Genomic DNA, 26,906 nt, shown 5'->3' on the forward strand with positions numbered 1-26,906 from the left:
AAAGAATTAGAATTAATACCTTTGAAGCGTGATTCCACGTGCGATCGAACAAGAACAGGGGAGATAAAGAACCTCAAGTGTGATTCCTCTACTTGGTCCACAGGCATAGATTAAGTCCTCCACTAATGCTAGTTAGTTGCAATTGAACCCTTCAATTGACCTTCTATGGAGTAGAACGAGCAACGAACAAATCACGAACCACCACGAAGGGAGGGGATGGGCGTGTGGTATAGAGAGAGAGAGGTTTGGATTACTGGTTGCTTGGTGCACAATTAACTGTTAATTGTGTTGTATCATACAACCCTAGGCATGGACTTTATTTATAGATCTCATCTCTAAATAAGAGTCCATGACAAAGCCCAAATCCTAACTCTAATCTAACTATACTAGCCCAATCCAATTCATGATTGGTTACTTGTTCATGAGGCCCATAAATGGGCCTCTAACTTGCTTATCCCAATACCTTTGTTGTGTGACCTCAAAGGATCCATTCTAGTGAGCTTTGGACTATTTAACTAGCCCAAAGGTCAATGATCATAGTCTAGCAACAGATAATAACGACCCAAAAGAACGAACTTATTATCTCCATAATAGTGATCCTTGATATATCTAGTAATTGTACTTATCGAAGACAGAACTCCTTCAGTAATGTGGGCATTAAAGAAGATAAAAGGTACTACTTTTATAGGAAAAGGCGGTAGCTTCTGTTGCGGGTAAAAATACCTCGTATACGTGGACCAATCCCGTAGTGACACGTGGCTCAGTTATAGGGTGACATGTGTCACCACGGGAAGATGCCACGCATTCAGCTCAAGAGCACCCAAGGTTTCAGGCCAATCTCGTAGCGACATGTGGCCCAGTTAGAGGGTGACACGTGTCGTCACGAGAAGATGCCACGTGTTTAGGCCATGTGTTCCCTTTAAATCAGCACGCCAAAGAGGCCTAACAACGTCAGGGCCCAAATCCCGAGAGATATCAATGAAAGCCGCAAAGCGACGCCCCCAAAGTAACATGTGGCATTCACTAATTGCGCAGCCAATCACGTCACGTAAATCTAGGGTACAAACCCTAGAAAGGGGCACGAGTCCCATCCCTATAAATACCCCAATCATTTATGATGGGAAGGGTAGATTAAGACATTTACAAAAAAACAGAGCATCAAATAGCTCCAACTTCTCTCTACTTTCTCTCTCTAGCCTTTTCCGTTCCGATCACTAACTTGATCGTCGGAGGCGAATATTCCGTTAATCGGAATATTCGTTGTTTTGCAGGTTGGACCGTCTCGTTTCCAGGAGAGCGTGACAAGTATCCTAGGAAATCCAAAAACCCGAAACATTTGGCGTTGTCTGTGGGGATACTCGTACGTTATGGCGATAGACGGTCAGACACCTAATCCAGGCGAGGATGGACATGTAGAGGATATAATCCCTACATTCCGTACCAGCGATCCACTGATAGCCACATTTCAAGAACCTGATGACCCTCCTGTTACCGCAGCCTCTCTTAAGGCCGCGCTTAACAAACTCAGGAAAGAGATTGAGAGCAATGGAGCCTCTACCTCGAGGGAGCCACCCAGGAGAGAGGAACAGAGGGCTCCAAAGAAGACACACAGTAAAGCTGTCCATGCAACGGACGCTGGAAACACTCCCTTTCGAAGGCCGATTGGAAGGTCCCCAAGGGTACCACGGACTAATTTCTCTGATTTGCTGGCGAAAACACAGTCGGCTGGGGAAAGGGGTAGGCAGCCTCGAAGAGAGGAGCCTGAGCCGTCCAGACGATGGAAGGACGCAAGGGATTACCTTCGGCATAAGCAGCGGGAGCGTGCCGCCTACTCGGACACGGCCTCAACCCCAACTATGCCGGATGATTTTTCACATCATTCTCTCTCCCAACATACCAACACGACCATCTCCAGCAGAAGTCAGGCTGTCCGCACCCCAACTCCTATTCCAGTTATCCATACTCCAACTCCTATTCCAACGCAATCACTTCAATATCAACCTCCTCAGGGGTTCAATGGCTTGATGCAGCCGAACCCCCAGGCCTATGGACAATATGGGCCATACGGACAGGTGTACGGACATGCTCCCTACCTGGCTGGACCGTCCGTGCAACCACAACCCATCGATTGGCAGATGCGCCTACTTACTCTAGGAGACAAGCCGCCTCCGTTTTCGCAAGATATTTTAACTGCCCCTCAGCCGCCAAAGGTGAAGAGTGTACTTGTGGGAGCCTATGATGGCACGGGCAACCCAGAAGAACACATCACCTCGTACAGGAACCTGATGTATTTGCAAAGCGTAGATGATGCTACTTGGTGCAAATGCTTTCCGGCCACTTTGAAAGGTGTGGCGCAGGATTGGTTCAACAGTTTGCCGGCCGGATGTATCAATTGTTTTACTACTCTCAGTTTGCTGTTTGTGGGAAATTTTTCATACAACATACCGCCTCGAAAGACCAGCCTTAACTTGGCGACAATAGTCCAAGGGAAGAATGAGGGCCTACGCTCGTACGTCCAACGATTTAACCAAGAAAAGCCCAAATTCATAATCTGCCGGATGAAATGGCTTACTCTGAATTTCTCCAGGGATTAAGGCACAATGGTTTTAAATTTGATCTGGTAAGAAAAAAGATTTGGACATACGCAAGTGTCTTGCGGGAAGCCGAAGCTTATATTAAAGCGGCGAACTTCTGTTCGCTCACGAAATCAGAAGCGCCGGCCAAGGGGGCTGAGAAAAAACTTTCTCAGCAAGACTCGGCCGGCCAATAGAAAGAAGGAAAAAAGAGAAAGGAAGTCTAGGTGGCTGATGCCCAGCCACAGAAGTCCAAGAAGGTCAAGACGTACGAGCCTCAGTTTGAATTCAACAAGGATTGTTATTCTATCTTGATGGAAATCAAGGATAAGTTTGAATTTGAGAAGCCACAGCCGCTGAGAGGCCCGGCTCAGTATAGGAACAAGAACAAGTACTGTAATTACCACAAGGACGTGGGACATGACACAAACGATTGTATTAACTTGAAGAGATTGCTGAACTAGCTAGCCGAGAAGGGTATGCTGAATTCTTATATGATGAAGTCCAAATTCACTAACACACGGACAAAAAACACGTCCGAGAAAAGACAGAAGAATGACAAGAATAAGGACAAGGAAGATGATGGGAATAGCACTGATTTAGGCTTTGTGGCCGTGATATCCGGAGGATTTGCTTCAGGCAACCCGAAACTTGGGAAAGGTGATGCAAATGGACTCAGTAAAGGTCGAACCCTTCCCCAAAGTAATCATCAGTGAGGCCGATCGGGGGGAGGTTAAAGCCTTACACAATGATCCCATGGTATTCATTATGAAGATTGCCAATTTGAAGGTCGGACGAATATTGATTGACACGAGTAGCGCGGCTGATATCATCGGCCTAGCTGCCTTGAAGAATCTAAGCTTCCCAGAGGATGCTCTCCAGGACATCACTCACCCGTTGGTCGGATTTGGGGGGAATGTCATCCATCCGGTGGGCGGATAGATTTACCTGTCCGATTTGGGCAAAAAGGGGAAGGAAGAGATATGGTTGTCCGCTTCTTGGTTGTAAAAGAGCTGACTGGATATAATGTCATACTCGACCGTCCTACGCTGAACGCAGCCAAAGGCGTCCGAGCTAAAAGCAGAAGGAACCTCACTCCCAACACACCAGGTCGGCCAGAAGCGTAAGGCGACTAAGATAGAACAAGCATAGCAGCTAATGACTGTCGGTCGGTCAGAAGAGTTACGACCCCAGCCGGCCGGCAGTCACCAAGATATAGTGCTTGACCCCGATCAACCAGGTCGGACGGTTAGGGTAGGCACTATAGCTTTGGATGTGCTTGGGGATGAGTTAATTCAATTGCTGAGAGAGTTCAAAGATGTATTTGCATTTGCTGTTGGCGAGATGCCAGGAATAAGTCCTGACCTGGCCGTGCATAAGTTGGCTGTAAACCCAGCCATTAATCCTGTCCGCCAGAAGAAGAGGAATCATGGAGAAGAGAGGAATCAGACGACCGCATGATAAGTGCATAATATATCATATTTTTGGTCCCTAATATTAGTCTTATAGTCATTTAATTCTAGTTAATTTATGAAATTATCTATTTTTATTATTTTAGATATTATTTTAATTAGTATTTTATTTTATTTCTATTTTCATAACAAAAGGGTACTTAAAATTATGTTGTGTGTTCTTGGTAGGAGAATAAGAAAGAGTATTAAATGGACTTGGAAGAATGAAGCCCATATTATCATATGTACTACTCCAACATTCCAAATAACATGTGCCAAAAGTCAGAAGCCCACTTGGAGCAAAAGGTACGCGCAACTACAAAATCAAGAACAAAGAAAAAGAGAAAATAAAAGGATAAGAAGAAAAGGGAGAAAGAGGTGCGTGAGTACCAGAACCTCACCACCATCATTATCAAGTTTCATCTTCAACAAATCTCCTCCGAATTTCATGCAAGATAAGAGAAGATGAATCTCTATCTATTTTCCCTAATATATCTCTTTGATCCCGAAAACCCTAGGTTATTTTTGCTAAAGTCTCTACAGTTAGTCTGGTAATTAAGTTGATTAATTATGCGAGTCCGGTTTATTATAATCACCAATAGTTTAATTTGAGTAAATGTAATTAATGGAGTTGGTTAAGTATGTCGTCGATTGTATATAGTAGTTTAAATTCTATTTTTTTCATTATAGTACTAGTTGATTATTATCATTTAAACCCCCCCATCACATGTAAATAGTGTAAATAGTTATTGTATTTTACGAGTTACTCGAGTATAGTAGATTAACAATCTCTCCGTGGGATCGACCCTTTCTTGTCCTTTTTACTACTTGTAAATATTTTTGAAGGTCTAGTTAGGTAAATAAATTATTAATTTAATACGGTAAACGACACGTATCACCGCAGCTGAAGTAAAAAATCTCTTGGACGCCGGTTTCATTCGGCAATGTTATTATCCAGACTGGGTGGCCAATGTGGTTCTTGTGAAGAAGCCGAATGGAACTTGGAGAATTTGTGTGGATTACACCGACCTGAACAAGGCATGCCCTAAGGATAGCTTTCCCTTGCCTAAAATTGACCGCCTGGTTGATTCAACGGCCGGGCATGCCCTGATGATTTTTATGGACGCATACTTCGGTTTCCATCAAATTCCATTATGGGAAGAAGTGAAGGAGTTATGTCTTCGATAAGTGCAATTACTAGATATATCAAGGATCACTATTATGGAGATAATAAGTTCGTTCTATAGGGTCGTCAATGTTTGGTGCTAGATATGACAATTGATCTTTGGGCTAGCTTAATGGCCCAAAGCCTTATAGAATGGATCCTACAAGGTCACACATAAGAGTATTGGGTTAAACAAGTTAGAGGCCCATTATTGGGCCTCATGAGTACATGACATACCATGTTGATAATTGGGCTTGGATAGTTAGAAGAGTCTAATGGGTTTTGGACTTGACATGGTTTTATTTCTAGATATGATCTACAAATATAAACCATGCCTAGGTGAACTAAATTCATACATTATTTAAGTTCCTAGTTCGGAATCATTAAACTGGACATAAATTATTTCAATTCGTGGACTAGCATGTAAGATTGATTGGATAGCGCAGTTTCATGGGCTATAGGAGCGTAGTGAAGCTCGATCAATTACATGGATATGCATGAATGATGCATGATCGAACTATAGACCTACTTTTAAGTTCAAGTATAGAGCTTCCGGATATATTAGTGGATTCCTTTGACATGAGTGGAACATTGATTTCATTCAATGGATGTTATGGTTGTGGTACACTCAAACTTCTGCCCGTAACTGGATATTATAAAGGGTGTTTCCCGGTTATTTCAGAAGTTGAGTGGGAGCTTTGGTTGCCACAAGATTGGATAGAGTCTACCTATTTAATTAGGAATGTGTCTTGGCCCCTTGAAGAGGGAGAATTCAGAAAATGCATGGCCGTGCTCAAATGGATTACATAGTAACCATTTTTTTGTAATTCCCACTCAGTTTTCAAGAAAAGATTTGTAGACTAATATGATCACGACATGAGATGCAATCATATTATCAAATCGACACACATTGACTTAAGGAATTTGAATATTGCGCACTTGTCTCAGACAAGTGGGAGATTGAAGGAGTTATGTCTTCGATAAGTGCAATTACTAGATATATCAAGGATCACTATTATGGAGATAATAAGTTCTTTCTATAGGGTCGTCAATGTTTGGTGCTAGATATGACAATTGATCTTTGGGCTAGCTTAATGGCCCAAAGCCTTATAGAATGGATCCTACAAGGTCACACATAAGAGTATTGGGTTAAACAAGTTAGAGGCCCATTATTGGGCCTCATGAGTACATGACATACCATGTTGATAATTGGGCTTGGATAGTTAGAAGAGTCTAATGGGTTTTGGACTTGACATGGTTTTATTTCTAGATATGATCTACAAATATAAACCATGCATAGGGTTGCATGACACAACAATTGACATACAGTGAATTGTCACACAAGCAACCAGTTTTCCTAAAATCCCTAACTCTCTCTCTCTCTACTCGGCCCTCTCTCTCTCCTCCCTGTCCGTACGGCCCTCCTCCCCGGGTGGCGCGTGTGGTGGCGCGTGGGTGGTGTTGTGGTGTGTTCGTGGCTCATATCTCCGTTGAAGGTTGATTGAAGTGTTCAGTCACAACTGACCAGCATTAGTGGAGGTTTAATCCATGCTCGTGGACTAAGTAGAGGAATCACGCTTGGGGTTCTTTATCTCCCATTGTTCTTGCTCGATCGCACGTGGAATCACGCTTCAAAGGTACTATTATATGTTCTTTATGTGTTATGCATTAGATCTTGGGATTAGGTACTGTATGAATATGATTCATGTATTTCCGCTGCGTAGTACCTATAATTCCCTACAAGAAGATCAAGAGAAAACAGCGTTCGTAACTGAGCAGGGGTTGTACTGTTACAAAGTTATGCCTTTCGGCCTTAAGAATGCCCCAGCTACCTTTCAACGACTCGTTAATACAGTCTTTAGAGATCAGCTTGGCCGGAATATGGAGGCGTACATTGATGACATGATTGTCAAGTCAAAAGAACCGGCCGACCATCTGAAGGATCTGCGAGAAACTTTCACCGAACTCAGGCGGCATAAGATGATGTTAAATCCAAAGAAATGTGTCTTTGGTGTTGAGTCCGGTAAATTTCTCGGATTTTTAATTGATCAATGTGGAATTGAGGCTAACCCTGAAAAGATCCAAGCCGTCATGGACATGAAGTCACCAAGGACAATTAAATAAGTACAAAGATTGACCGGCTGTTTAGCAACACTTGGTAGATTTCTGTCAAGATCAGGGGATAAGTGCCGTTATTTCTTTCAAACCATAAAAAGAAAGCCATGTTTGAGTGGACAGTGGAGGCCGAGGAGGCATTCGTACAGCTAAAAGGCCACCTTCATACATTTCCTCGGCTTGTCAGTCCACTCAAGAGTAAGAAGTTATTTATCTATCTTGCCATCTCTGAACACTCTCTAAGTGTCGTCCTGCTTGCTGAACGGGACGGCCATCAGATCCCAGTCTACTTAATCAGCCATGTACTTCACAACGTTGAGCTGAGGTATCCCCCTATTGAAAAATTTGGCTTGGCATTATACATGGCATCGAAAAAGCTGCGGCCATACTTCTTGTCACATTCAATTGTGGTCTACACAGATCAACCTCTGAAGAAGCCATTTACAACTCTAGAGGCAAGTGGTCGTATCTTAAATGCATGGGCCTTGGAAATGAGAGGCTTTGACATTGCATTTGAGCCAAGAAAAGTAATCAAGGGACAAGCCTTTGCTGATTTTTTAGCTGAGATGACTCGGCCGGATCTTCAGCCGGCCGAAGACCAGATCTAGAAGGTGTTCGTGGATGGTAGTGCAACAACTACTGGTTGTGGTGCAGGCGTCATATGTCAGTCTCCTGAGGGAGATAAATTTGAGTACGCTCTAAGATTCCAGTTTCAAGCCTCTAATAATGAGGCCGAGTACGAAGTCCTCCTGGCCGGCCTTAGAATGTGTAAGGCGGCAGGAGCAACAAAAATTGATGTAAGCTCGGATTCCCTACTTGTAGTCGGCCAGGTAAATGGAGACTTCGAGGCAAGGGAGCCGGCTATGATGAAATACTTGAAGATTGTAAAGGAGGAGGCTAAGGGCCTAGATCATTTTACTCTACAACAGGTTCCTCGTTCGTCCAATCATCAGGCGGACGCCCTCTCTAAACTAGCATCCTCTGCATCATGTGATACCCCCAGGTCGGTATTTTGGGAGGTAAAGGAAAGGAGGAGTATTGATGCTGAGCCGGTACATATCATTGATAGAAGCTCCACTTAGATGGATGAGATCATATCTTACCTAAAGCATAGATTACTCCCGGCCGATCCTAAAGAGAGCTGGCTGATGAAAAAGAGAGCGGCTTGGTTTGAAATGAAGCAAGGAGAGTTGTTTAAAAAGGCATTTGTGAAGCCGTACCTGAAGTGTATCACTCTTGAGAAAGGGCATGATGTCTTGGACGATCTTCACCAGGGGCAGTGCGGCTCTCATATTGGAGAACGAGCCTTGGCTGAAAAGGCTGCCCATCTGGGCTACTACTAGCCGAGTTTAAAGTCGGACGCCATGAAAATGGTAAAGAAGTGTGACAAGTGCCAGATATTTGCCACCTTGATCCACCGACCCGCCAACAGTCTTTCGGCCATCAGTAATCAGCTCCCCTTTGCCAAATGGGGGATGGATATTTTAGGACCGTACACACCAACATCCGGTCAAAGGCGTTATGTGTTTGTAGCAGTTGACTACTTCACAAAGTGGGTGGAGGCCAAGGTTGTCCGGGGCATCAAGTGGACGGATGTTTCAGCCTTCATATGGAAGAGTATCATTACACGCTTTGGCGTTCCTCAGTCAATGGTGTTTGCCAATGGACCCCAGTTCGAAACGCCTCAACTCAAAGAATGGTTGGAGGACCAGGGCATAGCTCATTGCTTTGCTTCAGTCGGCCGACCTCAAGCCGATGGTCAGGTAGAGGCATACAATAAGTTGATCTCTAATGGAATTAAGCGCAAACTTGAAAGGGCAGGCGGCTTATGGGTGATGAGTTGGTTAATGTGCTATGGTCCATACGAACCACGACCAAGAGTTCCACAGGAGAAACTCCATTTTTCTTGGTCTTTGGCGCCGAGGCTGTCCTCCCAATTGAAATGTATGAGCCCACCCTTAGGGTGATGCTATATGATGAAGCGGCTAATTGGGAAGCCATGAAGACCGCCCTAGACTTCCTTCCTGAAGCTAGGGGCAACGCGGCGCTTAGGCATGAAATCTATCGTCTACGGATGACAAGGGCATACAATCGCCGAGTGTCAAAGCGGCCGATAAAATTGGGAGATCTGGTCCTAAGGAAGATAAAGGCTGTGGGACGAGCCAATGAGGATGGGAAGCTGACCCCAAACTGGGAAGGGCCGTATCGAGTCAGGGAAGAAGTCCGAGATGGGACTTACCGTCTTGAAGCAATGAACGGCCGACCTATTCCGCGTACATGGAACACTGACAATTTGAAGAAATATAATGTTTAAGTGCAAGTACTTAGCCAAAAGTTGTATATACAGCTAGGTCTGTTGACAAGTATGAAGCAAAATAGAAAAGTTGGATTAATAAAAAGACCTCTCAAAAGGCGGTAAAGTATTTTACATAAAACTGCTCGAAAAGGCGGCAGGAAAAGTAAAAAAAATACATAAATAGAAATTAACTAAGGGAAAAAAAGTTGAAAATCAGGGGGCGGCTGGGGTTGAAGCTGGATCGGTTGAAGCTGGATCCTGGACTTGGGCAGGATCTTGAGAAACGGCAAGAGATGCGTCCTCAGCTGGCGCCTCTTTGCTCTCCACTTCACCATCATTGTCGGCCTCCACTACTTCATTTTCCTCATCCTCTGAGGTTGTTGGTGTGGCGTCCAGCTCTGGAGAAGGTTGTCCAGCCTTCTTAGCTTCTTCCCTGAGGCAGAAGAAGTTGAGGCGTTTAGTGAAGCGCTCTTGAAAATAGGCAGCCACCCCTTCGTCCACCATGAGCTCGAACGCCTCGAAGAAGAGGCTCTTCATCCTGTCCTCAGCGTTCTGCTCAATGCGGACGACCTCGTCTACGCTAGGGGCCCGAGGCGTCTTCAGCTGAAGAGTCAAGTCCTCAACGGACTTCTTCAAAGTCTCCACCTCGGCCCTAAGTGCGTCCGCCTCATCCAGGGATTCTTTCAAATGTTTCTGGACCAAGGACACCTGACTTTTGAGCTTCTCTGAAGCCTCAAACCCTGCCTTCCAGCGCTGGTCGTCCAAGAGGGCCTGATCCCTCTCTTCTCATAGTGTCCCTAGCTAAGGTCTCTTGTTCAAGGGCCTTACCCAGTTTCACCAGATCCTCTGCCTGCCGCGCTGCCTTGTCAGACAGCGCGTTGATCTGGGTATCAAAATATCGGCGCTGGAGGGCTGTTTCCCCAGTAACGGCATCCTGGGCCTTCTGGACTTTTTCCCAGGCGCGCTTCAGCTTTTCATTTTCTTTATCCTTCCATTCAAGGAAGGCGGTCAGCCGTAAGAAAAGCTGCGCACAAGAAAAACGGGTTAGTGAATCAGAGAACAAAGAAAGGTCCTCAGTTTGAGGGTTGAAAAAGTTACCTCAGCGCTGCAATTGATCATAGGGCCGAGGAAGCCCTCATGTATTCCCCGCAACTTATCTCGCTGCTCAACAGGGACGGTCCGGGCCATGGCTTCCCGCATGGCCTTCCTGTCCACCCCAGTAAGGGACTGGTCAGGCAGCTTCATCTGTAGCTCCTCTGTAATATCTACACGCGGATGCAAAGAGTTTAATTTAAGCTCAATAAAAAAAAAAAAAAAAAAACGAAGTAGAGAATTCAAAGTTACTCGGACTGACCGTCAGAGAAGCTTGGAGGGGTAGGAAGGTTGAAAGTGAATGACGGGGGCGGCGCAGGCTCGTCACCCTCCTCCCCCGTCTGGCCAGGCTGATCACCGGCCGACTGAGAGGCTTCAAGCCAATCAGATTCGTTGACTCTTTTTATGGGCGGAGTCACTTCTGGCCCGGTCGGTTTTGCCGGGGTCGACTTACCCCTATCGTCCGACTTCTCGGACCTATCATGATCCGGCATGGCGGTCGGATCTATGGACTTGGAGGCCCCGCTATCACTCATTCGGGTTTGTTCTCCTTAGGACTGCTTAGAGGCAGTCCGCGACGTGGTCTTGGCCGCAGTAGTGGAAGTGGTCTTGGATGTGACCGTCTTCCTTTGCTTGGACGCCCTACCGTCCTTTTCCGTCTTGGATGCAGGGGACAACTGCTTCCTTTTGGACCTAGGGGTCGGAGTTGACAGCTGAAGAGGCAAAAGTTAGCGAAAAGAGATCAAGATAATACAATTGATTGACCGTGCCTAGTTAGGAAGGAGATCTCTTCCGTAATGCATACACGGAAAAAAAGAAGAAATGGAGATGGGTATACTTACTCCTTTAGATTGCTCGTACAGCTTCTGACGAGCCTTGTAGTGAGCCAAGTCAATCTCTGACATGTTTACATCCCTTTCTGCTCTGAGTCAAGCATCTTGTACGCCTCAGCTGAAAAAGAAAAGGAAAAAGGGTTAGAAAACTCTTCAACGTTAAATAACCTATGTATGTGTAAAAATATGCGTCCATGCGTCCACCTTGGGGCAAGTTCTTGTATAGGCCATAGGCGGACATGAACGTGGGATCCCGCAGCCAACTGGATAAGGGGACCCAGTTGCTTGGAACGCGCTCAGTTTTGTCGTTCCTCTTCACCCTCTTGACTTTGAAGTATTCAAGCTGGTGCTCTTGGCTGGGGTGGACGGGTGGCTTATCAGGTTTAAGGTCCCCGCGTCCAAGCTGAATTGGTTCAGCATTGAACCGATTCATCCGCAGATTGAATTCAATATCTTTTGTCTTGATGCGGTAGAATCGGTGCTTCCAGTCACGCCATTTGGAGACGCGGTCGACCACCATCATGTAGTCCCTGCTGGTACTCAAAATAAACCAGCCGTCCGTTTCAGCGTCCAGCTTGGTCAGTGAGTGCATTTCACAAAAAACTGCAAAGTCCGGCTTGAAGCCTTTGCAGATGCACGTCACCAAATACCCGAAAATGTTTAACTAGCTGTTCGGCATCAGCTGGAAAAGAGCAATTTCGTATTCGTCCAGAACGGTGCGGACGAAGGGGTGGAGAGGAAAGCGCAGTCTTACGTCTAGGGCCGCCCTGTAGACGCTGAAAGACCTTTGGCTGCCTCTCTTCCTCCCAGGCAGCCACAACATGTGACTTCCTTGGGGGCTGAATTTCAAACCCCTCCCCAAGGTGGAGGAATGCCTTGTACTCCTCAAAGTTGTCATTTAGGTAGCCCAAGGCCGTGCTACCCACCGTACAGGCGTACGGGTCCTTAAAGTTGTCAGTGCTGGCGACGTCTTCCTCGGTCGCCGCCTCGCCCTGGGCCGCTTTCTCGACCTCTCCCTCCTTCTGTTGAGGAGCGCTCCAAAACTCAGAAGACAGCACTCTGTCCAGATCAGCTGCCTCCGCTGAGCTACGGCTCCTAGAGCTATGGCCGCCCCTGGGAGAGATAATGTCTTCTAGGGGCCTTTTGCCTTTGTCTTCGGCATCGGCCACCTGAATCCTAGTAGGAGGTGCTCTGCGAGGAGGCAGGTCGGACGGTTCATTAATTAAGACCCCAGTTCTTGGCCTTTCCGACCTGCCATATCGGAGATAGAGTTCTGAGGGAGTAGGGACGGATAGATCAGCGTCCGCCCGAGAAGAGGAAGGAGATCCTTCACAGAGTAGCAACTCGGCCCCATCCATGACCGAGTTGGAACATTGGGGGAACCTCAACCCCGGAGTACGCCCGGACGTACCCCCTGCAGTGGAAGCGTCCTGAGTTCTTTGGCGCTCCTCGAAAGAGGAAATTACTTCCACGGCCAAGCAGTGAGTGCCCGTGGAAGCGGTCGTAGGAGTAGAAGAAGGGGTCTCTAAATTAGTATTATTAGGGTCATAAGGAGGCCTAGGGTTCACCAGACTACCGTCTGGATTTATGGCCGCATGACGATCATACGTCTGCATCGTCCTTGCCATGTTCGACTGCAGGGACAGAGAAGAATGGGTGGAAGTGAGTTGGTACGCACTAGAAATGGACCTACTCCATGAAGGAGACAACTCGTCTCCGTCCACTCTAGACTCCTCAGTCCCAGGCGAACGACCGACCTCATTAGGAGAAACAGACGAAGCCGAGTGTTGAGCCAGATTTTAAATGAAGAATAAAGAAACAAAAAATGCAAGGAAAAGAAAACAAGCGGCCTACCTCTGTACGTGTAGAAAACTTGGAAGTCTTGAAGGTTGACCGGAAAACTCAACGAATGTGCCCGGAAAACTCAAAAGCACGGCGGAGCTCTCGAAGATTCAAAGGAAAATACACTTTCTCTCTCTAGAAGCTCTGACTTCTCTCTAGAAAATGTAAAGTTCCAAAGTGCGAAAATGAGGTCAAACCCCTTGTATATATAGGCAAAATTTATGGGGGTAAGACAGTAAATTCATCTTTCCCGCCTAACAAAATTTAACCCAGAATTTGGAGGGGCAAAGAGCAACGCCGTTAAAACAGGCGGAAAAGAAGATGACCTAATAAACGGCACGTCCAAAAATAAGCTGACAGAGCTAAAGCTCCCTCCGCAATGGCAAGACGGCCGCATCTCCCAAAAGTGAGACGGCCTACCATTATCCGCGCCATTCGTATAGATAGGCGTTCACTCTAAATTGTCAGGCGGACAGAAATATGTCAAAACCCTAATACACTTGTACGCCCCAAGGCTATTTGAGGTCAGAGGAGTCGGCCTGTAAGCGTACGAGCCACCCCCTCTTAGGGGCAAATGTTGAGGGTAAAAATACCTCGTATACGTGGACCAATCCCGTAGTGACACGTGGCCCAGTTATAGGGTGACACGTGTCACCACGGAAGATGCCACGCATTCAGATCAAGAGCACCCAAGGTTTCAGGCCAATCTCGTAGCGACACGTGACCCAGTTAGAGGGTGACACGTGTTGTCACGAGAAGATGCCACGTGTTTAGGGCATGTGTTCCCTTTAAATCAGCACGCCAAAGAGGCCTAACAACGTCAGGGCCTAAATCCCGAGAGATATCAATGAAAGCCGCAAAGCGACGCCCCCAAAGTAACACGTGGCATTCACTGATTGCGTAGCCAATCATGTCACGTAAATCTAGGGTACAAACCCTAGAAAGGGGCACGAGTCCCACCCCTATAAATACCCCAATCATTTATGATGGGAAGGGTAGATTAAGACATTTACAAAAAAACAGAGCATTAAATAGCTCCAACTTCTCTCTACTTTCTCTCTCTGGCCTTTTCCGTTCCGATCACTAACTTGATCGTCGGAGGCGAATATTCCGTTAACCGGAATATTCGTTGTTTTGCAGGTTGGATCGTCTCGTTGTCAGGAGAGCGTGACCAATATCCTAGGAAATCCAAAAAACACCCGAAACAGCTTTCAATAGAAGCTTCAAGACCCCCTTCGTTTCCCGCGTTCCTCCTACGACTGTAATTAATCACACAGCTCGAGGTCTGCAATTATCAGAGACTTTTATTTTTATTTATTTTTTTATTATTATTTTTATTTTTAAATAAGTGCAAACTCCCTACAACAAGTTACCACACCGGTGTTTACTTGAACAACTGGTTTCAGTCCCCTACAGTTACATTTCGTAACTGCAATCCCCTCCTTTTAAATTTCTTGAAATTTCAGTCAAGCTGAACTCAATTTTGCCACGAAAACCAATTTGTGTCAAAATATATATATTAGAAAGCTAAGGGAGGAAAAATAAAAGAAATCAAGCAGAATCAAAAGCAGTATTACCTGAAGAACTCCATATTATATAAGAATGTTAAAAATGGAAGAAACAATCCATCCTACTAAACATTATACTACACGGAACAAATACTTCCTGCTAATTCTTTTATGTTTAACGGGTATATCTGAAAGAAGTTCATTAATCCATTAATCATTCAACTAATTTGATAGTTAGTTGCTACTTTAATTTAATTAGGACGGAATTATACAGAGTATCAATTTTTGTCATGCATGAATGCATGATTATACTGTCTGAGAGTATGCTCACCTAAGGTTCATATATCATTTTCGAAAGGTCCCATTATTTTAACAAATGAGAAAATGAAATTTTTGACGTGATTTGTGTTGTTTATTTCTTTGTCTAGCTACCATCGATTAATAATATATATATATATATATATATATATATATATATATATTATATTTATTTATTTATTATTTTTTTTGCGAGGATCTCTAATCAATAAAGTTCCCTACCCTATTTAATTCTATTAAAAAAAAAGTTCCTTATTTAATTCTTAGGACAGTTTTCAAATGACTATAAAAATCTTTTTTAATACTAGATGTTTTCAATCTATCATTTATCTTACTTGATGTTTTCATTTTTTTAATAAAAGAAATTTATCATTTATCTTACTTGATGTTTTCATTTTTTTAATAAAAGAGATTTATCATTTATCTTACTTGATGTTTTCTTTTTTTTTTTTTTAATCTTTAATGTTAATTGGTTGGTTTCTTGAAAATTAGAGACAAATCTCATACTCCCTCCGTCCCAAAAAGAACGACCCATTTGGCCAAAACTTTGTCCCAAAAAGAATGATCCATTTGCATTAAAACACTCACCAATTTGCTACAATATTTGTGCAAAAATTAGCTTTCCCATATAAAAATTTGATTTTTCATGTTATTTTATTACTTTCTCTCTCTATTTTTTTACAAACCCCATGTAAATTTATTTTTCCAATATACTTTTACTTCTTTTTACTTAACTTCCTTAATACCCGCGTAATCAATTCAAATGGGTCGTTCTTTTTGGGACAGAGGGAGTAATTTTTTTATCATCTTCTTTAATTTTCCTCCATTTTCCTGGATTTCGAGGATGATTCATTATTTGTCAAATTCGATGCAAAAATCATGCGGCTTGCAATATAAAATGCAGTAGACTAGGTTTATTGTTAATAAACTATAAATCAAATGTTGATTTTTAATGGAGATGGGAGAATCATTTGAAACTCAGAAATTGCAAGTATATGCATTAGTGGCGCGGCAAAGTTCAGATTTTTTTTTTTTAGAAACTGTAAAACCATTTCCTTTTTCAATTCTTATTACAAATTAAAGTCAATTGGATGAATGGACAAGATTGAACATTAAAAATTTAGGGACAAGATTGAAACTATTATAATAGCTACGGAGTACAATTTTATTGTAGCCATTGAATAGTATTCCCAATTTTTTTTTTTATTTTTATGATCAAAATTTTATTTTATTATTATGCTTAAAGTGAATAAAAAAAAAAGCTATGTCATATCGACCTAGTACAATGTTTTTATAAAAGTGCATGCATAGTCTAACTCACTTATCTTGTCATCATACAAGCATGTCTCTTAATAATTTTTTTTTTTTTTTGATTAAGTTGATCAAATATTAATAAATCGACATGCAATCTAACTCATAATTGAGGATGTACATATATACAACTAACTCGTGGCCCATCAACATGTTTTTAACTTCTTTAAGACATGTTTGATATGTGGCACAAGTTCATATTGAAATTATTTCGTATCATGCTTAATCAGCTCTCATAGAAAGCAACACATGCCTAACTTTAATCAATTACCGAGTAATTTATATTTTCTCTGTTCTTTTTTACTTGACCTGTTTCTTTTATTATGTTTGCCAATGCAAAATTTTAACGGTCAATAATTTTAATTCTCCATAATTAAAAAATATAAAAGTTATATATTATAATACTTCCTCCGTTCTTTTATTATTGCACTACTTGCCTTTTAAGGAAGTTTCACAAATATTGCACCATTTCCTTTTTAGGGAAAAAATTATTTGTGTTCACACTACAAATACCCAACATACCCTTGCTTTTTCACACTTACTTTTTAGCCTATCAATATGTCACATGGGCAATTTTGTATTTTTACCTTTCTCTCTTACTTTTTCCACTACCAAAATATTTATATCCAACCCTTATGGTGCAATAATAAAAAAATGGAGGAAGTAGTACTTATTGAGGCAAATTCAAAATGATCCAACATAAATATGTTTTTTCTTACATATTATTTACAAAACACGGTCAAAGAAGGAATGATAAATAGTGTAAAAATTAAAGCGGCTTAAGTAAAAAAGAACGGAGGAAGTATAACTTTATTGTCAAATTTAATTAGGTACATTTTAGCTCTATTAAAACAAAGTACTCGTATTTCGTCCAAATAAAGCAAACAAAAAAAAGAAAGTTAATGAAAATGAGGAGAGAGAATAATATCGCATGGGAATTACACTGCCAGGTTGGATAAGAAGATGACGTGGATGGGTCCGATTATTATCCTCATCCCATTATTGAGAAATGAGTACAATTGGACAATTCTTCTATTCATGCGTTGACTTGTTCAAATTACTCGTCTAACTCTATTACACTTTACAGTTACACTACCAGTATTTTATAATCGACGAGAAACACGCCACTAATTATAATTATATTATAATTAAATTATTAAAAAAACAAATTAGAGATAATAAGAGTGAGAGATAGCCGTCTCACCGTCTGGATTTGTGGTCGGGACTCGGGGGACGTGTGAGTTACTATCATGACTCGGGGGATATGTCATATGTGGGGCTGTGTGCCTTATAATTTTAAAACAACCCAATCTCCAAACAAACAAATACTACTCCGTAGTATTTGAAGTGAATGTGAATCATATGCTGAAATTTATGTAACTTATATTCCCTTCGGTCTTTTATTAGAGTTTACTATTCTTTTTTTGGCATATTAAAGTTTAAGTTTCATTGTTAAAAAATTTTCCTTTTTAGTAAGTGGTTTTTTTTTTATAAGGCAAATCCTAATGAACGCTTCCGAGGCGTTGCATAAGCTAGCTAAAAGTAGAAAGATTAAAGTACTCCCTCCATCCCTAAATTACATTCATGTTTTCCTCTATTATGTGAAGAATAAATATTACAAATAAGAATGTAATTTAGGGACGGGGGGGGTAAAAATTAACATTAATTACACGAATCGACGCGTAATTTTGTCATGCTTTCCCAAATTAATACTATTTTAGGTGATATTTTAAATGCTTCTCCAACGTCCCGGAGGCGTTCGTTAGCAAGATCCTTTTTACAATTTTAACTTCATTCTCCGAATTATTTTTTTTTTTAGATCATTCTCCTAATTTAATCCTTCAAATTATCCTCAATTTTTACTGATTTTTTTGTGCCAAATATTTTTAATCCTCAATATTCACTGATTTTTTATGACATTTATCTATGAGCACATAATTTATTCTCTTTTTTTCCCCCACTTGTTATTTAATGTACTTAATGTACATTGGTACTTCCAATCACATGGTTTGAATCTACAAAAACCTTAATTCCCGTGAAAAATGATGATAGAGTATAAAACATATTCCTGGGCCTTAACCATCAGTTTAAGCTTTTGGTTGAATTGATCCTCTAACATGGTATCAGAGCCAACGTGACACAAAGGTTACGGGTTCGAATCTCATCCGACCGTTTAATACTTTGTACCATTTAACCTTTATACTATTCACAAATTATACTTTAAATAAGGGTGTGTTTTGTTCGCCTGATTTTCACTTATCTTATCTTACTTTATTAAAACTTATTTTAGTTATAATTTATGCTTAAGTTAGTTAAGTAACTCTTATAAGACCTTATTTATCTTATAAGACCTAAAATAAGTGAAAATAAAGTGAGAAGATCAAACCTTAACTTTTGTGATCTATAAACACGATGAAACATAGTCAAGTGGGATCTTGTTTGAATTGCCCATGACCTACTTTTTTTTAAAAACTCTACACTTGCTATTTTTATCCTTTTTATTATTATTATTTTTTAAAAAAAAACATACACTTTCTGACTTTCTTTTAAAAATTCCTTATAATTTAATAATATATCTTTATCTACTAATGGTCTTTTCTCTCTCTTAAAAATTTAGCTTTGATTAATTCTTTTTCATAGAGAACCCGACCAAGAAATAAGGACTAAGACAAAAATTAGCCCTAGGTCTTAAGATTCTAGATGACATCATCATTTTCAAATTTTGTGGTCTTAAGTCAAAACTTTATTATTTTCCAAGTTCTAGATTCAACTTCAGACTTAATTATTTATTTATTTATTTTTTAAAAAAACTTTAATAATTTAATTTATATGTAAAAAATGAGTCTAAGATTGAAGAGATAAAATTTATCGAGTCTTAAGTAGTCTTACATAATTATAATTAAATTAGAAAAATAATTAAATTTAATTTAAAAAGCTAATGTGGCTATGAATTAAAGCCTTAAGATGAGACTGCGGTAATCTTGCTCTAATGGTTGAGATGCAACTTCATAAGATGCACTTCTTCTATCATTGCCAAACATTACTCGTTGAAGCATGTACTTCTTCTAGTGTTCTTCCCTTTGTCTCCGGAACCAATTTCGCCACGAAAACCAGTGTAAATGCACTAATACCCGCCATTATGAAAAAGGTTCCTAAAATCCGAATGCAGATTATATATTCAATTCTGTGAAAATCAATATACTTGTATTTTGTAAATCTAACGAAAAATTAGAAATTAGTCTGATGAAAAGCAAATTTACCTGAAGAGCTCCATTCCATAAGAAAGTTAAAAGTGTAAGAGACAATCCATCCTGCTATACATGATACTATGGAACAAATACTTCCTGCTAATCCTTGTACGTTTAACGGGTATATCTGAAATTAAGATTGTTAAGTTAATTAATCTATTAATTTTTACTAATTAGGGAATTGCTACCTTAATTATGGAATTTATTTATTATATTCAAAGTTGCCATACCTCTGAAAGTATAACTGAAGCAGCACCACCCATGCCTACTGGATATGAAACAAAATAAATCTGCATTCAATGAACAAATCTGAGCATAGATTATACAGTACAATTCTTTTTACGTAGTAATTTATTTTAACTTCTATAATAAGGTAATGTACTGCCAGGGAAAAAAGTATCCTGGAACACGTTTTAGGACATGTGATGGTTAATGGCCAGAAAATAAAGTCAATTGATGGAATCCCAAAGGTCTTTGATATGCTTACAACCTAAACGAGATTTAAGAACTTTTTTTGGCAACTTATTTTATAGGAAATTTTGTCAAAAACGTCCTTTTAAAAGCATGTTGTCAAGGGGAGTACTAAATGCAGGACAATTTTACCTAAATGCAGAATTAGTTATTTTTTTTAAAAAAAAAATTACATTCCAATTTTGTCCTTGTTTTAACTTAATCCTTTACACTTTTTTTAAATGATTAAAATTAAATCCTATACACTCCTAACTATATAATCATCTCAACTGTTTAATTTACAACCATATACTAACGTATTCAATTTTGTATCCTATTTAATACGGAGTATTCAATACTATACAAATTCTTAGACAATAATGAAGTTTACAACGACATTTTTTTGAGGTATGAAAATTATGTGCTGTAATAGATGAACAATCGAACAACATAAAATTTCCATCTTATACGGCTAAGATTTTTGAAGCTCTCTAGCATCCCCCTTACACAATTTCCGGGGGTCTCAAGTACCCCCGACTATGATTTCTGGGGTCTCCAATACCCCCCGGCTATGATTTCCGGGGGTCTCTAGTACCCCCGAAAAACAAAGTCGAGGTAATTATAATGAAAAATTATAACAATTCAACAAAAAAATTAAATGAAAAAAATCTAAGACCGGATGATTTATGAGCGGTGAACGACTTCTTCGTCTCTAGGGCTCAAATTGAAGAATTTAAGGGAAATGGTGGAATGAAATAAATTGCAAAAAAAAAAAAAAAAAAAAAAAGGTGACTGAAATTGTGAATGAAATGAAAAAAATAGGCAAATATAATGAATTGCAAAATAAAACATGTAAAAACAAAAAACCTGGTGAAATGGCAAATCAGTTTTTTCATTTTGAAAAAGGGTATTTCAGTCATTTTATTATTTTCATATCATTAATTAATTTCTGCATTTAGGTTATTTTGTACTACATTTAGTACTCGCGTTTGTCAAAAACCTCCTTACAATTTTTTTTTGTTAAATCATACCTTAATCATTTTTTTTTTACAAAATCTGACCTTTAAACGGACCCCGTTTTCAGGCATTGACCACCCATGTGTTCAACGGAAAACCACCCAAACCCACCAGTCCACCACCACCTCCTGCCGGCGACGCTACCCCAGCCCCAACCCCAACCCCACCGTCACCCAGAACCCCAAACCCCGTCGACGACCCTCCCTCTCCTTCCTCTTCCCATCGCAACCAGAATCCTCCTAACACGATGGCTATCTCCGCGCAACCACATCACCGCCACCTGCTCCACCGCACCACCTATCTTGGCGCAAGCACAACAACATCAATCCCCAGCAGCCTCCATCTCCACCGCTGCAACACCGCACCAATTGCAACCCCAAGTCGCACCAATTAAGCCCCAAAATCCCCAGCAGCCTCCATCTCCACCGCCTAGGGTATTGTCGCCGTGAAGGGAGTGGTCGGGCAGGTGGGGGTAGGCGAGTTGCGAGGGTCTGGTTGGCTCGAATTGGTGGCGATTGGAGGTGGTGCGTGAGGTATTCGGTTCTGCGGCTGTTGTTGGTGTCGATTGGTGGGGTTGTTGGTGTTTGCGTGGGTGTTGTGGGGATGGGCGTGGTGGCTGGTCTTTGGTGGTGGGTTTCCGTTAAACACGTTGGTGGTCAACGCCTGAAAATGGGGTCAAACCCCGTTTTCCGTCATAAGGTATGATTTTGTAAAAAAAAATTGATTAAGGTATGATTTTACAAAAAAAAAAAAAAAATTATAAGGAGGTTTTTGACAAAAAAAAAAAAAAATGTTTTTAAAAGGAGGTTTTTGACAAAATTTCCTATTTTATATAACATTTCTCACTGGTCTACCACTTAGAAGTACCACAATTTTTCCTAAAATTAATATTCTGTAATATGTAATTTTAAGATGCATGTGGCATGACAGTGTCCATGATAATGGTTACTCTTGATTCTCTTCTTTATTTATAATAATAATTATACAATATGACCACTTTAATCAAATTAATAATAGATGGGTAATATAAAGTTTTGGAAAAAAAAAATATAGGTTGTTAAAGTTATTGTAGATATACCAATATGCCAGTAATAGCCATATATGAACTGCAGCCATCCAACAAGTGATGCTCCTGGTTAAACAGCAACAATATCACAATTGTTGATCATAATCACAAACCACTATGAAAAATGCTGTGATAAGAAGGAAGTAACGAAATCGAATCACAAAACCTCAAGAACAAATGCAAGGCCTGCTAGAATAAGCCTAAGCAGAGCCCAGGAACCGAAACCTGCAACATATATATTTCATGATCAAAAGTTTACGATTCTATATAATATGATCAACGACACATATATATCATCACAATCAAACTTGGCTAGTATGTTTCATTGTTCTAACCAAAAGAAGGAAGCGCCTCCCAAATTTATCCATCAAAAGTACACCCAAACCCACACTTGGAAGCTGCAAACAGAAAGATAAATGTATACACATACTGTGAGTAATGGATGGAAGTAATTCAGGAGATCGGATTTGTTCTCATGTCCTAAAGAGTAGGTAAGTGGATGAACATTCGAGTACCTGAACTAAGGCTAGTGCTATTGTTCCCACTGTTGTTGAAAATCCTGTGCAGCAGTAACAGAACAACAATCAGATGTTTGTTCGAGACATATAGATGATTTTGTTCGTTCATATAGATATGGTGTCATGTAAATTCTGGTAACTAACCAGCTGATTCGAATATAGAACTGGCATAGAATAAGATTCCATTCAGTCCAACAAGGTGGCGAAGTGCTTCAAGGCCAATTCCCACCTATAACTTTTCCACAATGTCAGCTAATGACGGCTGAGCAATTCAGCATTATGTATGTTCTCTAGGTCCATAGTTATTAGACACCACACAATATTTCTCAAGTATGTTGAGAGGGTCACCTTTTTCGATGTATTAGACAATTAGTAATGGTTCATGACTGAATTTTCTAACATGTCGTTAAATAGTTATCTGATTGATATGTAGTGAATAGAAATTACACAAATAGGTGATTTGAAAAGTAGTGTCTGTCATATTTTGGTAGCTTAGCACAGTGTAAAAACATTCGGATGCTAGAAATACAAGATACACTAGTCGTTGCTGTTAAAAAATTTTCAATCTTACCGTGAATGTGTAAGCATATTTCTTCTGAAATAGTTGTAGGAAACTAACTTTTTCAATTTGATGAAGGGCTTCAATACTTTCCTACACAATAACTCGAAATAATGCATTTCATTAGAATTCATACACTAATTTTTCTGAGGGATGTCAGTTTTCGAATTTTAAAAAGCAGAGATTGTGTTACCCTTAAGTCAACTGCTTCATCCACGACATAACCTCCTCTAAGGCGCTGTAAAACTGTTTCGAATTCATTGTTTTTACCCTTCATCAACTGCAAAAAATACAATTACTCTGTCATCTGAAAACTGACTAATTTATAGCAGGAACTTGGTTTGTAAATGCATTACCAGCCACCTAGGAGACTCTTGAATGAAGAATAGACCGACTATCTGTACAAGACTTGGAATAGTTCCTGAAACATTGATAAATTGGCATCAAAGAACTTCCAAAGATTATTCCAAGAACTGAAATGAGATGCATCAAGAAACACTACATCAATTACCAATGAGAGCTAAAGTACGCCAAGAGGTGATTAGTCCAATGAGAAAAACTGCTGATGCCCCGACTACTATCATTAACTAAATCAGGATGATAAGAGTATAAGACAAGGTTATATAATCTAAGCATATCAAACTATTGATAACTGTAAGTGTAAGCTAGAACTGTATTGGTTTTATTCGAGTATAGATCAGTTACCGCGTGGAGGATTACAAACCCTCCTCGAAGATTTTTGGGTGCAAATTCAGATATATATACCGGAATCTGAGACAGGTGACAGCAATATAGTCAATATATCACTAAGTTTAACAAGTTTGATAGATGCTATGAATTGCAGGATTTTATGCTTACAACATAGTTTGCAATGATCAAAGCAAAACCCAGGAACCATCGACCCAAGTTGAGTAACCAAGCACTCTATGATCAGGAAATCAAACAATTAAATTCACAACTAAAATCAGAAAGAAATTTGATGGAAATCTAAGTGAAGTAGATATTGCCAAATAATGGAAGAACCTGTCCTGTTGCAATGGATAACCAACCAATAATACAAAGTAAGACAGTTAGTCTTAGGACCTGCCTCATCAAATGCACAAAAAAAAAAAAAAAAAAAAAAAAAGTGGAAGTTAGTCTGAAATGATAGAATATGTAAATTGATCCTAGCTTCAATCATTAGCTTAAGCTAATATCAAGAGTTAGCGTGACACAAAGCCAGATTCAAATCGATCTTGGGCTTCAAACGTCAGCTTAAACTCTTAATTAAGTTGTCTTTAACACAAAGTAGAATTAATCCTATGATTAATGAGACCTACAAGGCTAATAAGATTAAACTTACATGTTTTCGACCTAAGTAGTCGGCTAACCTACCACATACTATAGCCCCGAATACCCCTCCCATATTAATCATGGATCCAAAGAGTGAAAACTGCAGAAAAACAAACAGTTTATAAATATTGTACATTTGTACGTTTTCGAACCCAAGAATGATCAAGTGGGTAATGAAAGGATGAAGAAGTGCATACATCTGCTGTTGAAAGGTCAAGTTCCTTCATGATTTGAGCTTGCACTGGTGATGTATATGCCATCTGTATGTATTAATAATTTAATATATACGAGTAAATACATACTAAATTTAGGTACTAGAACATACGGAGTATCAATTATATACTTTACTAATAGCATGAATGTTTGAAAGGAATGATGATCATAAAAGGAAGAAGTCAGCTTAAAAGTTAAAGGACTAATACTCTATAATACTTAGGGAGCGTTTGGTTGGGGTTAATCATCAAAGAAAATGGGAATCAACTGTCCCCATTCCCTTTGTTGTTGCTTGTTAGTCCATTTTCCCATTCCCTTAACCCTCTTCATTCCTCCAAATCCCTCTAACTTCATTTTCCACCCCCTAGACTTTCCCATTCCCTACCCACCTTCACATCACCACATCACCACCTTCACACCTATCAACACCACCAGAAAACTAGCTCAGACCACCGCCGCCCCTCCCCTGTGCCTCGCCGCCCTCCCCTCCCCCACAAAAACATCCCACAGCCCCCGCAAAACCCTAGAAACCCCTCCCTATCCCCGTTAAACCGCTGCCCAGCCCTTCCACCACCCTCAAAACCCTAGCCGCTAGGGTTTCGAGGGTGGTGAGAGGGTCAGGCGACGGTTTTCGGGTTCGAGGGAGATCGGGGCTAGGGGTGGTTTTTTCGGGGGAGGGGAGGTCGAGGCAGGCGCGGCTAGCGGCGGCGAGGGGCAGGAGAGGCGCTGCGAAGGGCGGGGAGTTGTGGAGGATCGGAGGTGCGGCGAGTGGTGGCTGGGTGGTGGCTGGGTGGTGGCTGAAAATGGTGGAAAGTAAAGCAATGTGGTGGTGGTGTGATGGTTGGATTAGTGGCCTTCCATTCCTTTATTATTCAAAACAAACAACACTTCAAAATTGGGGGATTTTCATTCCATTCCTTGTCTTTTCCTTTGTTCATTCCCTTCCGATTCCCCCGTGCGAACCAAACGACCCCTTAGTATAATTTTTATTTTGAAGCAATATGGAATATGAAATTGTACATGTAAAAAATGTAATTCATCCATTTTATAATTTATAAGATGGATAAAAAGACGCCAATCAAGTGATATACAAAATGTTAGATTATCCTATAATTTATAAATACATACAAAATTTGTTGCCCACTAACACATCTAATCAAGTTAGTTGCATGTTGACTTTTTAAATTTTTTTCGTGTCTATTCTTACCTCAAACAAATAGATTATGCAAATTAGTTGTTATACAGATGAAATCTCTTTTATACATTCATTGATTAGAGGTCTAATTAATTGGGAAAAATCGATACAATTATACTCCCTACGTCCTTAAATTACATTCCTCTTTCTCTCTATTATATGAGGAATAAATGATAAAAAGAGGAATGTAATTTAGGGACGGAGGGAGTACTTTTTATCTCCATTAATTAAGGTTTGTCGTCAATCATTTGAGTTGCAAATTGGAGAATATATTCATTATTATGCTTGAAAAATGGGATTTGAAAATGCTCATGTGTTAGTGTTTGACTGCATTGGTTGAATTTTATGGAAACTTGGTAAGGTTTTTGAAACACGGAAGGTGTTCAATGAAATGCTTGAAAGAGATACTTTTGATTGGAGTACTATTGTCTCTGGCAATGCTTGAGGAGGGGATATGGCTTCTGCGAGGTGCATGATGGATACGCGAGGCTAGGGGATTTTGAGGGTTCAGACTGCGGGGTAGGCGGTGGTCACGGTGGGTTGGCCATGGAAGAAGATGGTGAGGTGGGAAGAGAGAATAAAGAATTTAATTATTAGAAGAAAAAAAAAAAAATACCGGTTCAACAGGTTTTAGGTAAAAAAGTCTATTTTGTGAATATAGAGGTTAAAGGTGAAATTGTTTCAAGATTTCGAAAATGTGAAAGTGTTTTGAGTAAAAATGACAAAGGTGGGATTATTAGTTTTTATTTTTTCTTTATTTTTTCTCCTATTGGTTACAAATTTCAACAATGATATAGGTCTACA

At 40.4% G+C, this 26,906-nt stretch overlaps 1 pseudogene; it reads right to left on the bottom strand.

Moving 5' to 3' along the window:
- Positions 1-19,382: 19,382 nt before the first annotated feature.
- LOC110708928 lies at positions 19,383-24,954 on the bottom strand (annotated as a pseudogene).
- Between the last annotated feature and the right edge of the window lie 1,952 nt (positions 24,955-26,906).

Source organism: Chenopodium quinoa, unplaced genomic scaffold (assembly GCF_001683475.1).
Source record: "Chenopodium quinoa cultivar QQ74 unplaced genomic scaffold, ASM168347v1, whole genome shotgun sequence".
Lineage (NCBI taxonomy): Eukaryota > Viridiplantae > Streptophyta > Magnoliopsida > Caryophyllales > Amaranthaceae > Chenopodium > Chenopodium quinoa.